Source organism: Protopterus annectens, chromosome 3.part1 (assembly GCF_019279795.1).
Source record: "Protopterus annectens isolate FY-2018-M chromosome 3.part1, PAN1.0, whole genome shotgun sequence".
In the NCBI taxonomy this organism is placed as follows: Eukaryota; Metazoa; Chordata; order Ceratodontiformes; family Protopteridae; genus Protopterus; species Protopterus annectens.
Window position 1 is genome coordinate 1,256,802,548 of NC_056732.1, and position 12,625 is coordinate 1,256,815,172.

The following is a 12,625-nucleotide window of genomic DNA, read 5'->3' on the forward strand; positions in this document are numbered from 1 at the left end:
AAAGTAGCAGATCAGACAATTATTGGGTTTGCTGAATTTGCCCTTTCCCTGGGGATTGTCTAACCTCAGAGTTAGTACATATAATTACACAGGGTGTGGATTGGGGAGCTTGCCCCCTTTCCCACAAAAAAAAAAAACGGTTATTTTGTTTTTTGTTTAAAAGTTTTTGTATGTGCCGAGGTTCATTCTTGGCACATGTGTAGCAGCATGTTGCTGTGCATAATGTTGATCCTTTGGTGTCAACATTATGCTCATCGAGCCATTCAACAAAGGTAAGTAAATACGCACATATAAATATATATGTGTGTGTGTGTGTGTGTGTGTGTGTGTGTGTGTGTGTGTGTGTGCATATCTATATATACATATATATATATATATATATATATATATATATATATATATATATATGGATATATTATATATGACCCTTTCTACAGCCATATTCTATGGTTGCCAGACTTTTTTTGCAATCTGCACACATATTCTCTACATATCTGGCTTGCAACTACTTTCAATGTTTCTGCCTTGTTTCTGCCTTGGTAGCATCCAAACATTTCAATGAGGGCACTTGTGCTACAAATTTTATGAGTTTCCAAAATGCTTTTCTTACTTCCGCCTTATGTACCATGTTATGCTTTGTTCCAACTGATTTCCTTATTGATACACTTATTTCTTGGTAGCAAGGCAGAAATATGATGACCTAAAAGTGAGATGTTCAAAAGTGAGATTAGTTAACCGATAGCATTATTAGCTGCATACTAACTTTGAGACTGGTACCTCTGATATGTTTTCTTAATGCAGAGGTACAGTGAGCTCGTAGCTAGTATATATAAGCAGCAGGATAGAAGTACAGCCTTCACATTGGGGTGGGGTAGAAAGGTTTTAAAGGCATACCCTTTGGTCCTCTGTCCCACTGTTGTGACAAAATTAGCTAAAGGCAGGTAGTAGAAAAGCACTGAATGAAGTAGCAGTAACTGCCAGTATGGAGAATAGCAGGCAGTGTGGCAGCACATGGAAAGATAAGAAATAATTAAAGGTGCCCTAAGATATTGAGATGACTGACATGAATGGAAAGTTAGATAAAGCTTATAAAGGTAATACCTTTTTTGGAATATATTCATAAGTCAATCAAATGAGTGGCAGAAGTTGAAAATGCACTGTTTCATCAATCAGATAACATGGAAAGATTAAAAATGTGGGAAGAGAACATACCCTTAGAATGAAAACTGAGGAAATATGCACAGACTGGGATGGATATGCCATTGGAAAAGCAAAATCCAAATGCAAAACAAAATGAGCAAAACAAATGAACAAGGAAGGTATATTTTAATGAAAGGATACTAGAGGGGACATGTGATTATGGTAAGGAAGTACTATTTGCCACCTAATGCCACAAAAAAGACTAAAAAAAAATAATGGCAGTGGCAATGGAATTCATATAGGGGGCATATTGAGAGAAGACTAAAATCATGTTACCTGTAAGGAGGATGTGGATAAAGGCCCTAAACAAAGGAAAATTTCAGGAGAAGGGAAGATACTCCAAATTATTATTGTGAAGCTATACTGGATGGTAGACATGGGAGAGTGTGGGAGATTGGGATAGGCATTAACATGTACACTTATATGTCTAAACAATAAGGGAATCAATCATGCCTGGATAAATTTTACTTCATAAAGGAACACAAATACTTCCCAAAATGGATTGAATTATACCCTACACTATTGACAGACTATGCACTACTGAAAATAGAGTTAGATAATCCAAGAAGAGTTGCAGTGAAAGTTGCTGGAGGCTTCAAATGAGCTGGCTGGTTAAGCAATTTGATGAAAGTAAAGAAATTGGAGTAAAAGTTTAAGGAGATTATGGGTCGAGGAGAGGCAAGTAACAAGAGTTGCAGAACTGTGGGATCAAGAGCAAAAGAAAAGTTAAAAGGAACAATGAAGGAGCTACAAAAAGAGGAGTGGAACAAAAAGACAGAGAGAGGATGGCAGAGATTAGAAAAAAGGAAGATGCTGCAAGAAAGAGAAATTCAGTTAACAGGAGATTATTAGAAAGAACTGAGGGAAAATGAAGATACTTTGCAAGGTTTTCAGGAGAAAATGTTAAACTTGGCTAGAGTTTTCATTTAGTTGTTACTGATTGTTTTTTCTGGGTGACCTTCTCACTCTTTGTTTTTGTTTGTTAGTTGGGATATTTTGCAGTCACCCTAATGGTAATGGATCAGCTGGGTATAATAGCCCTGTGCTTTTTATGCTTAGTCAACTCTCTGCTTGTGCTGTGCTGATGAGGTCATAACACACTCTGCTTGTGCTGTGCTCATGAGGTCATAACAAGGCCGGAATATGCATATCCACAGTTAATGGGGTTTGGCTTTATTGGCCTGAAATTGTCCATTGAAATGACATAAAAAGAAATTAGTCATGGGTATTCAGAATCGCTAGATAGCTGAAACACCTGATGTTCATAAGGGCCTTTTGCATATATTCCATGTGCCTCTGATACAAGACGTTTGAGAGGTCACTCAGTGGAAGTTCTAGCTTGGCTGGAGTTTTCATTTAGTTGTGAGAAATAAATCAAACTTCTGAATCCAGAACTTCTAATTATTTAATACATTGCTTTCACCTAAACCATTCTTTAACAAAAGAGCAAAATGACTAAATGTTTTAATTCAGAATTACTTTTGACAGCTTCTAACATTTAGCATTCATTATTCAAAATTCAAATAAGTGTTATACAAGACCCAAACTTATATGCTGCCTTCTCTTACAGCTTTTACTTATAGAATGCACTGTAGTGAAAAGAAACTAGTCCCGGGATTCAGGAAACAGTGTAGGTATGATCGCAGCCAGCCCTCCTCTATTTACTGGTATGTGCACAATGAAGCCCTAATGCTCATTAAAAATGAATGTGGCTAGGCAAAAATGAGTGATCAATAGCTCATAAAATATCTTTCTTGTATAGAGTGGAGTGTGGGAAGAATGTGTGGGAGTATGGTTTGACCACAGAGAACTATAAACACCAGCAGTGCTCTTCTGTTATACATGGACCTCAATGATCCTCTGCACAATCTTACAAGCAGAGACGCAGCAAGAAATAAAAGTTATGTAGCTGCCTTAATGAGCCAAGACATTTATGTGCTGATCTATTCTGACCAAATGGGAAGATAGGAAATGATGCAAAGAGGGAAGCAAGAAGAGGTAGGAAATAAGTAGAGAATTGAGGAACGAGCAGCAAGATGGTGGTGGGGAAAGAGTTTTTTTTTGTGGGGGGTTCAGTTGCCCATTATAAATATACATTTATATGTGTGTGTGTGTGTGTGTGTGTGTGTGTGTGTGTGTGTGTGTGTGTGTGTGTGTGTGTGTGTGTGTATATATATATATATATATATATATATATATATATAGAGAGAGAGAGAGAGAGAGAGAAGGAGAAGGTAAGCTGAAGAAGGTAGGGGAAGTAAGAGGAAGGTAGAAGGGTAAGAGGGTTAGGGTAGGTAGCAGGGGTACAGAAACAAACAAACATAGATGACAGACAAGACTGACAGGGGTAGTGCTGTCACAGTCAGGGTTGATGAAAACAATGGAGAAGGAGGCATCTGACACACAGAAGAAAAACAGCCATAACAGGGAAGATTGGAAAACAAACAGGAGTGGGCACAGATGCAAACAGGTGGGGGATAGGATAGATTGCACTACTGCATTTCTTGCCAGTTGTGAGCCAGTGAAAGAATATTCACCACCCTGCTCTTCCTCACCACTGGACCATGACTTTGATATTACTGTCAGTGTAGGCTAGGGACACAGCTCCTCAAGTCAGTATCTGTCCAGTGCAGGGCTCCATTTCTCTCTTTCTCTCTCTCTCTCTCACAGAAGGTGTGGAAGCAACTTTGGCCTACTGGGACCCAGATGTTGTAGGTGCTTTTTGAGGGTGATGTTGAAGGCATTGGTGCTAACTCCTGTAAGGGTGGACAGGTTTTGCCTGAGGGATGGGTGCAGATCTAGATGCTGTCCCATATAAAAGTAAAATGTATGGAATAAACAAAATAATAAACAAAAGAAATGTATATAATACAGCAAACAGTGGCAAAGATGGCAGTGGAGAGAAAGAAGTATACATGCAATGAAAAAATGAAGCTCATATATGTTTTTACAATGATAAAGTTACATTTGTTATACATGAATGAGTAATGAACACACTTTCAATTTACCAAGGCTGTCAGTATACCAAAGTGAGAGGGGGACTTGAACTCACAGCTATCCTTAAATACATGTTGAAAAGTAAACCACTACTGTATTGAGAGATTGGGACAACCCATGGGAGGGCTATTGTCCAGCATGCAACAATGGGATATCTGAGAGAAATGTACAAATGCAAAGAAAAACTGGTGCTCAGACATACATTCCTGCTCACAAGTACCATAACTGAAGGAAATATGTATACTGCCACATAATGCCTGTGACACCAATGCCACTACAAAAAAAAAAAATACGTAGCTCATACATACTTTTCATAGGTTGGTACTAGGCTATCAGCCATTGGGCCTGTACAAGCCTAGCCATAACAATTCCCTGGCTATTTCTTCCCACAATATTTACTTCCCTGGACCCCTGACTAGCAGGGCGACTGATGTGATTCCCCGGGGTAAATTTCCTATCTCCCATCCAGTCGTCAAGGTCACTTTTGAAGAGGGCCAAGGAGGTGGTCTGCTTGACATGTATGGGCAGTCTATTCTAGAGTATAGGGAGTCTCTGGGTCAGGAACCTATCCCTCCAGCATTTTTTGTTCATTGTGATGACAAGGTTTAGGTCCCTGGAGCATGTGGCTCCAATGGATTGGGATTTCTTTAAGTGTAGCATGTCCAACAGATCTAGGTTTGACATGGCCTTGTATGTTAAGCAGAGATCGCCTCTGAGTAGACGATATGTGACAGAGTATAGCTGGAGTTTTTTTAGTCGGTCAGCATAGGAGATCTGCTTTAGGCCTGTGATTCTTTTAGTGAGGTATTTCTGAGGCGTTTCCAGTTGTTGCAGATGTCTTGAGAGGTACATACCAAATGGGGTATTGTATTCTATAATGGGTCTAATGAGGGATGAGTACAGTGGGACAATGACCTCCTTTTTTCTGGATGAAAAGCCCTTAGTGATGAGGTGTGCCACATAGAAGGATTTCCTGACTGTTGTGGTGATGTGGTTATCGAAAGTGAGACCACTGTCCACCTGTGTCCCTAAGTCTCTTATCACACTTTCAGTGTTTAGTCTACTACCACCTATATGGTAATTCACGGGTACATGTTTTTTCCCAAAGGGGATAACTGTACATTTCTTGGCAGTGAGCTTGAGCTCATGGCTCTGGCACCAAGCATCTGTTTCTGTAATGCCCTTTTGTAGAATATCCACATCATTTGGGGATTCAATAATGGCTCCCAGTTTGCAGTCATCTGCGAACTTTGTTAACCAGAGTCCCTTAGTGTTGGCCTGTACTTCAGAGAAGTAGATGCCAAACAAGAGCGGTCCCAGGACTGAATCCTGAGGTACTACACTTATCACTTGTCTGGAGCTGGATTTGGAGTCAGCTACTTTACAGTGTAGGTTCTGTCAGTAAGCCAGTTGGCAACCCATCAAGTGACATAGGGATTTATGCCCAGCTTAGTAAGTTTATCTATGATTCCAGAGTGGGGGATGGTGTCAAAGGCCTTGGCAAGGTCCAGATAGGCTGTGTAGACTGCCTTACCCTCGTCCATGGCTCTGGAAACTGATTCAAAGAAGTCAATCAGGTTCAGGAGACAAGATCGGCCCTTCACAAACCTAAACTGGGTGGGGTCCAGTGTTTGAAGGTTGCCAATGTCTTTGTTTATAAGACTTTTAGTCTTGTAGTTACTATAATGAAAGGGACACCTCAAATTAAATTCATTAGAACACAGATGGAGGGAGACCTGAGCCCACAGGTATCATTATAATGTAGGAGTACATCCTTAACAGCTTGAGCCACATGTTTAAATATATGTCAGGACCCATCCACACCAAAATACACACTAATAACAACCAACAGTGACACTGCTACCTTGAACTATGAAAGCTAACTCAGGCATGGTTGTGATGTATAAAACCTATACTTTATGAAACTGCATCTATACAACCTTCCATCCATCCATCCATCCATCCATCCATCCATCCATCCATCCATCCATCCATTCATCCATCCACAGCCCCTGTTTCCCATTTTTGCATACAGGGTTAGGGTCTCACATCAACAGTGAGAATTATCTAGAGTCCAGGTATTTTACACTGCCATGTGCTAGCCCTGCCACAGTAATTCTTCCACACTACACACTCATACACACACTCACACCTATGACCAGTTTAGAATGTCCAATCACCTACTGCATGTCTTTGATATGCCTAAAATTAAAATCTCTACATTACATATCAAGTATACCCACCCCAGGTCTCTCTTAAACCATCCAATCTCCTCTTGCGCAGCTGGCTATTCTTTGAAATCAGTTAAGTGGCTATGGAGGGAAAAAAACAGCAATGTGCAAGATCTGTGTCTGGCATGCACTATCAGACTGCATGTCATAACTAACATAAGCTATACTGACAGTACATTGGAGATGTCTGCTGTTTAACTTCACCTTCCCGTCAGCCTAGCAGGTCCGAATTGTATCACCTCATGTCATTATAATAGTGATGGCACTGTTCTCCCATGAGTGATTGTATCACCTCATGTCATTATAATAGTGATGGCACTGTTCTCCCATGAGTGATTGTATCACCTCATGTCATTATAATAGTGATGGCACTGTTCTCCCATGAGTGATTGCATCACCTCATGTCATTATAATAGCGATGGCACTGTTCTCCCATGAGTGATTGCATCACCTCATGTCATTATGATGGCAATGACACTGTTCTCCCATGAGTGATTGTATCACCTCATGTCATTATAATGGTGATGGCACTGTTCTCCCATGAGTGATTGTAACACTTCATGTCATTATAATGGTGATGGCACTGTTCTGCCATGAATGATTGTATCACCTCATGTCATTGTAATGGTGATGGCATTGTTCTCCCATGAATGAATGTATCATCTCATGTCATTATGATGGGGATGACACTGTTCTCCCATGAGTGATTGTATCACCTCATGTCATTATAATAGTGATGGCACTGTTCTCCCATGAGTGATTGCATCACCTCATGTCATTATAATAGCGATGGCACTGTTCTCCCATGAGTGATTGCATCACCTCATGTCATTATAATGGTGATGGCACTGTTCTCCCATGAGTGATTGTAAAACTTCATGTCATTATAATGGTGATAGCACTGTTCTCCCATGAATGAATGTATCACCTCATGTCATTATGATGGCGATGACACTGTTCTCCCATGAGTGATTGTATCACCTCATGTCATTATCATAGTGATGGCACTGTTCTGCCATGAGTGATTGCATCACCTCATGTCATTATGATGGTGATGACACTGTTCTCCCATGAGTGATTGTAACACTTCATGTCATTATAATGGTGATGGCACTGTTCTGCCATGAATGATTGTATCACCTCATGTCATTGTAATGGTGATGGCATTGTTCTCCTATGAATGACTGTATCACCTCATGTCATTGTAATGGTGATGGCATTGTTCTCAGATGAATGAATGTATCACCTCATGTTATTGTAACGGTGATGGCACTGTTCTCCCATGAGTGATTGCATCACCTCATGTCATTATAATGGTGATGGCACTGTTCTGCCATGAATGATTGTATCACCTCATGTCATTGTAATGGTGATGGCATTGTTCTCCCATGAATGAATGTATCATCTCATGTCATTATGATGGGGATGACACTGTTCTCCCATGAGTGATTGTATCACCTCATGTCATTATAATAGTGATGGCACTGTTCTCCCATGAGTGATTGTATCACCTCATGTCATTATAATAGTGATGGCACTGTTCTCCCATGAGTGATTGCATCACCTCATGTCATTATGATAGTGATGGCACTGTTCTCCCATGAGTGATTGTAACACTTCATGTCATTATAATGGTGATGGCACTGTTCTGCCAGGAATGATTGTATCACCTCATGTCATTGTAATGATGATGGCACTGTTCTCCCATGAGTGGTTGTATAACATTATGTCATTATAATGGTGATGGCACTGTTCAAGCCTGGGCTAAACTATTCCAGGCTTCAGCATTATACTGAAGCCCTTGATAACCCTCCTGCAAGATCCTGTGGTTGTAATCATTACTGAAGAAGTGAAGAAAGAGTTTTGTGTCCTTCACATACCACCTCTGTACTCTTAAAGGAGCACTACCATCTTCCTCTCCTGCCATAATGTCTTACTCTGAGGAATCGGAGAAAAATATATTTATTTTATTTTATTTTATTTTACATTTGTTGACCGGGCTGGTCCAACTGGATTTGAGTCCATTTTCAGTAGAGGCTCGGGGAGAAAAGCTCCAAATACATACATTAATAAACAGAATTAGAACTTTAGTTGGTGAGCATTTGCATTAGCAAGTAAGTTAAGATAACCTGATAAGCATTGAGCTTAATTGTATTAACTGAACAGAAACTAAAATAGCAGAAAGTTTGCACTTACTACAGTTCTCACATATGTCATCTGCCTTAAAATGACAAGCATTGATATCAGTTTATTTTTGCGGCTGATGGTGGGTTAGTCAATATAGGCAATGTATTATAATGGTTCACAATGGCACTTCAAAGTATGAAAGAAGGCAGTCTTGTATCCCTGTTTATGTTGTTAAGAAAGCAAGCACTACAGTGACCCTATTTCCATAAGGTTATATGTGGATTTATAAATCTCTCCGTAGAGACACAGTGTGTTACCCACAGGCACAGGGACGTGTGCATGCCAGTTAATACAATTAACTAAATGTTTAGCAGGTTATCTTGACTTACCAAACTGAGTGATTATGAAGTACTAATCCACTGAGCACTAATTAGCATAATCATTTTGCTCAGCCAGGTCAATTTGCATGATATAAGCATAAGTGAAAGCTGAAAAAAACATTGCTCTTTGGAAAATGTAGTTGAGCAGCACCTTATAAATATACAACAGCTGAACCTGAGAGTAGGTTTTAAAGAAAACTATCTCTCTGCTTATACAAACTAAGTGGTACTTTAAGCAAGTTCATTTTGTCAAGTAGGGCTGCTTTCAACTGCTGTTGTAATGGCTGACATAATATGAAATAATATGAATATGAATATGAATAATAATATGAAATCAATACATGCTCAGAACACAATTCAACACATGCTGCTGACTTTGTCATACCGTGATACCAATTTCAGTAAGAAATGTGGCTATTGTTTTGGTTACATATGTATGTCATGTGCAAAAATCTTTTTAACCCTGAAAGAAAACAGTCATGTCATCTTGGTCAGTTACAATTTTATAGGTATTGTACTGTGGGGGACATTTGCTCAATAACCTTATATGTCTGGCCTGACATTAGTTAAAGATTGAGGTTAGAGATATACAACTCTCAGGCACACAAACAGCATGCTATATGGGCAAAGGGAAGACTGGCTCTGTAACAATTTTTCATGGCCACTCATTAACAAGATGTTAATACCACAGTTTTCTATACCTACACAGACATGCCCTAAAATAGAGGAAGCAGAAACACACTGCAGACTATGCTGAAAAAAAAAACAAAAAAAAAACATGGAACCAAAGTTCTTTGATGCAGATAATAAGGTGCTACTCTAGGCCCTCCATCTCCATGGTTGATGGTCTTTGACCATGATGCTGCTACTGACCACGCCTACTGGGACCATTAACAATCCTAAACACATGAGCAGCAAAAAATAAAAACCTTGCAAAAAACAGAGCTCTCAATAAAGTAGTAGCAACTAAGCATATTTATTGATTTAGTGTGCTTATCTAGAAATAAAAGGCTTACTCAAAATAGTATATATGATCACAAAGCTAACTAATATAAGTTATAAGATCACTTGGCAAAAAATATCACATGGCAAAAAGTCGACGGACAACTTTTCATAAAAACATAATCCATAAAATCATTCTGATATAAAAGCAATATTATTTCTATTATGTAAATACCAATAAAAACTTCTAAAATGTTTCTTTTGTATAACATTGGACTTTTGCAGATCACATCTTTAATACACTACTAATACTTTGTGATAGTGTATACTATTTTGATGAAGTCATTTGTTTATAGCTTCTGTCAGAGCCTCTGCTGCCTGATGTGCTGGAAGCTGCTGCTCATGCAAGTGTCCACTCCGCTGCTGTAACTGCCTCCTAAATATGATATTGATTTGTATAACACTGAATACAATGAAACTGTTTTTGCACATGTGCCAAGGTCATATTGCAAAGAACCACCAGATGAATCCATGCAAGAAAAGCATGCCTTCAAAAGCCCAAGCACACATTCAATATCTTTTTAAATGATTGGGCATGATTGTACGCTTGGTCAAGTTTGGTTTTGTGGATTTCTGGTGGGTGTCATCAGCCAGACTCCCAGAGTATATCCAGAATCACCAATAAGATGTCCTTGGAGAAGTCACCCCTTGCAAAATGTTGGTAAAGGACACATGTGTACCACGTGTGAGTTGTTTAAATTGCATGGGTGACCTGCAGACAGATTGTAGATGATACTGCGTGCATTGCAAACCACCCAATGCACCTGTCAGTTAATGAGGTGATACCCTTCATGGTTCATGTACTTCATTTCCAGTTCATTAGGTGGGGCCTTTATTTCAATCTGAGTACAGTCTATGGCCCACAGTACCTCAAGGAAATCGGCTATATCATACAAATCCCACATGGCATTGTCTCTCTCCTCTGTGGTACATGGGAACCACATATGCTCACCCACTAGCTGAAGCGTGGTATTGTGAAACTAGTGGAAGTAGTCTTCAGACCCTGATGCCTGAGATATCCCATTATTTTCCCAGTAGGTTGTTGAAAGGTGTCTTTACTTTGTGTTTGTGTGTGTATATATATATATATATATATATATATATATATATATATATATATATATATATATATAAAGCCATACATACTTTAATATCCACTGGGATATGTACTCCACATCTCCCACAGGGCTGCAGACAAGGTTGATACATCCACATTTTTTTGTGTGATGTCCGTAGCCACATAGTACTGTTTAACAAAGTTGGTTTTGTGGAGTCCATGAAACATTTAGGTGTGATCAGATGACCCGGTGCCTCAGTTCTGACGATATCCGCCATTAGGCAAAACAGTGACATTAAGATCCTTAGCCATCTTGTTTTGCCTCATTTGCATACTACAAGCCTTTCTTTTTTACAGTGTTGCTCTTTACCATGTCATTATATCATCATTAGAATTATATGCCTGAACAATCTATTTATTATTCCCTTCTAGCATTACTTGTGTTTCTGAATCACACACACTCTGTACATGGCTAATCTTCATGAAGATTTTTTTACCATGAACTTGGAACATTTTCTGAATCCAGCTTTAGGCCAGGTAACTTCTTGTACACAATGCACCAACATTACATAGCTGAAAGGAGGCCATTTATGCATGCTACAGAATGGTATATTTGATGTCATGCATGAAGAATCTAAAAGAGGGCTTTATAAATGTACTACAAATATTCAGCCTGCAAGTAATAACTGATATATAATATGTTGAATGTTATGTATTAAATTAATGGCATGGCTTAATGATATGGCTTTGATGCATATTGGGGAAGATTAACACTGAAAACTGTAAATGTGTGAGACTACTTTACCAGAAGTAGAATGGAGTGGTCACTGCAGCAGTTCTGGCAGCTCAGCATTTAATTACATTCACTGTCTACCTTATCTGTCTGCTTCCATTAGTCTTTTGCATTCTGAAGTGTGAGGCAGCAGTCACTATGCCTAATCACCAGGCAGGTATTGTAAGAATGTGTGCCTGCCAACCCTGGAAAAGGTCACCTACTACATGTACAAGGTGATACAAATAAATGATCTTTTAAAATAAAGATTAAAATATCAAAAAGCAGCACACATGGAAGGATATATTCAACAAAACAAAATAAAAGTCAAGAGTTAAAACTTTTATGAATAGATGTGAACCATATTTTTAGCATGTTCATTTTAAAGACCTGCCCCATGAAGTATACACAGTCATGAAGCATGTATAGCCATGAAGTATGCACAGTCATGAAGCAAGCACAACCATGAAGCATGCACAGCCATGAAATTTATACATTCATACAGCATGCACAGCCATGAGTTATGCACAGCAGTGAAGTAAGCACAGCCATGAAGTGTGTACAGTCATACAATATGCCCAGTTATGAAGTATCTACAGTTATGAGGAATGCACTGCCATAAAGTATGAACAGTATTGAAGCATGTGCATTCATGACACATGCACAGCAATGAATTATGCACAGTCATAAAGCATGCAAAGCCATGAAGCAAACACAATCATGAAACATGCAGCACAACAAAGTATGCACAGTCATGAAGCATGCACAGTCATGAAGTCTGCATGGTTATGAAGTATGTATAGCCATGAATTATGCACCATTATGTAACATATGTAGTCATGAAGCATCCACAGTCATG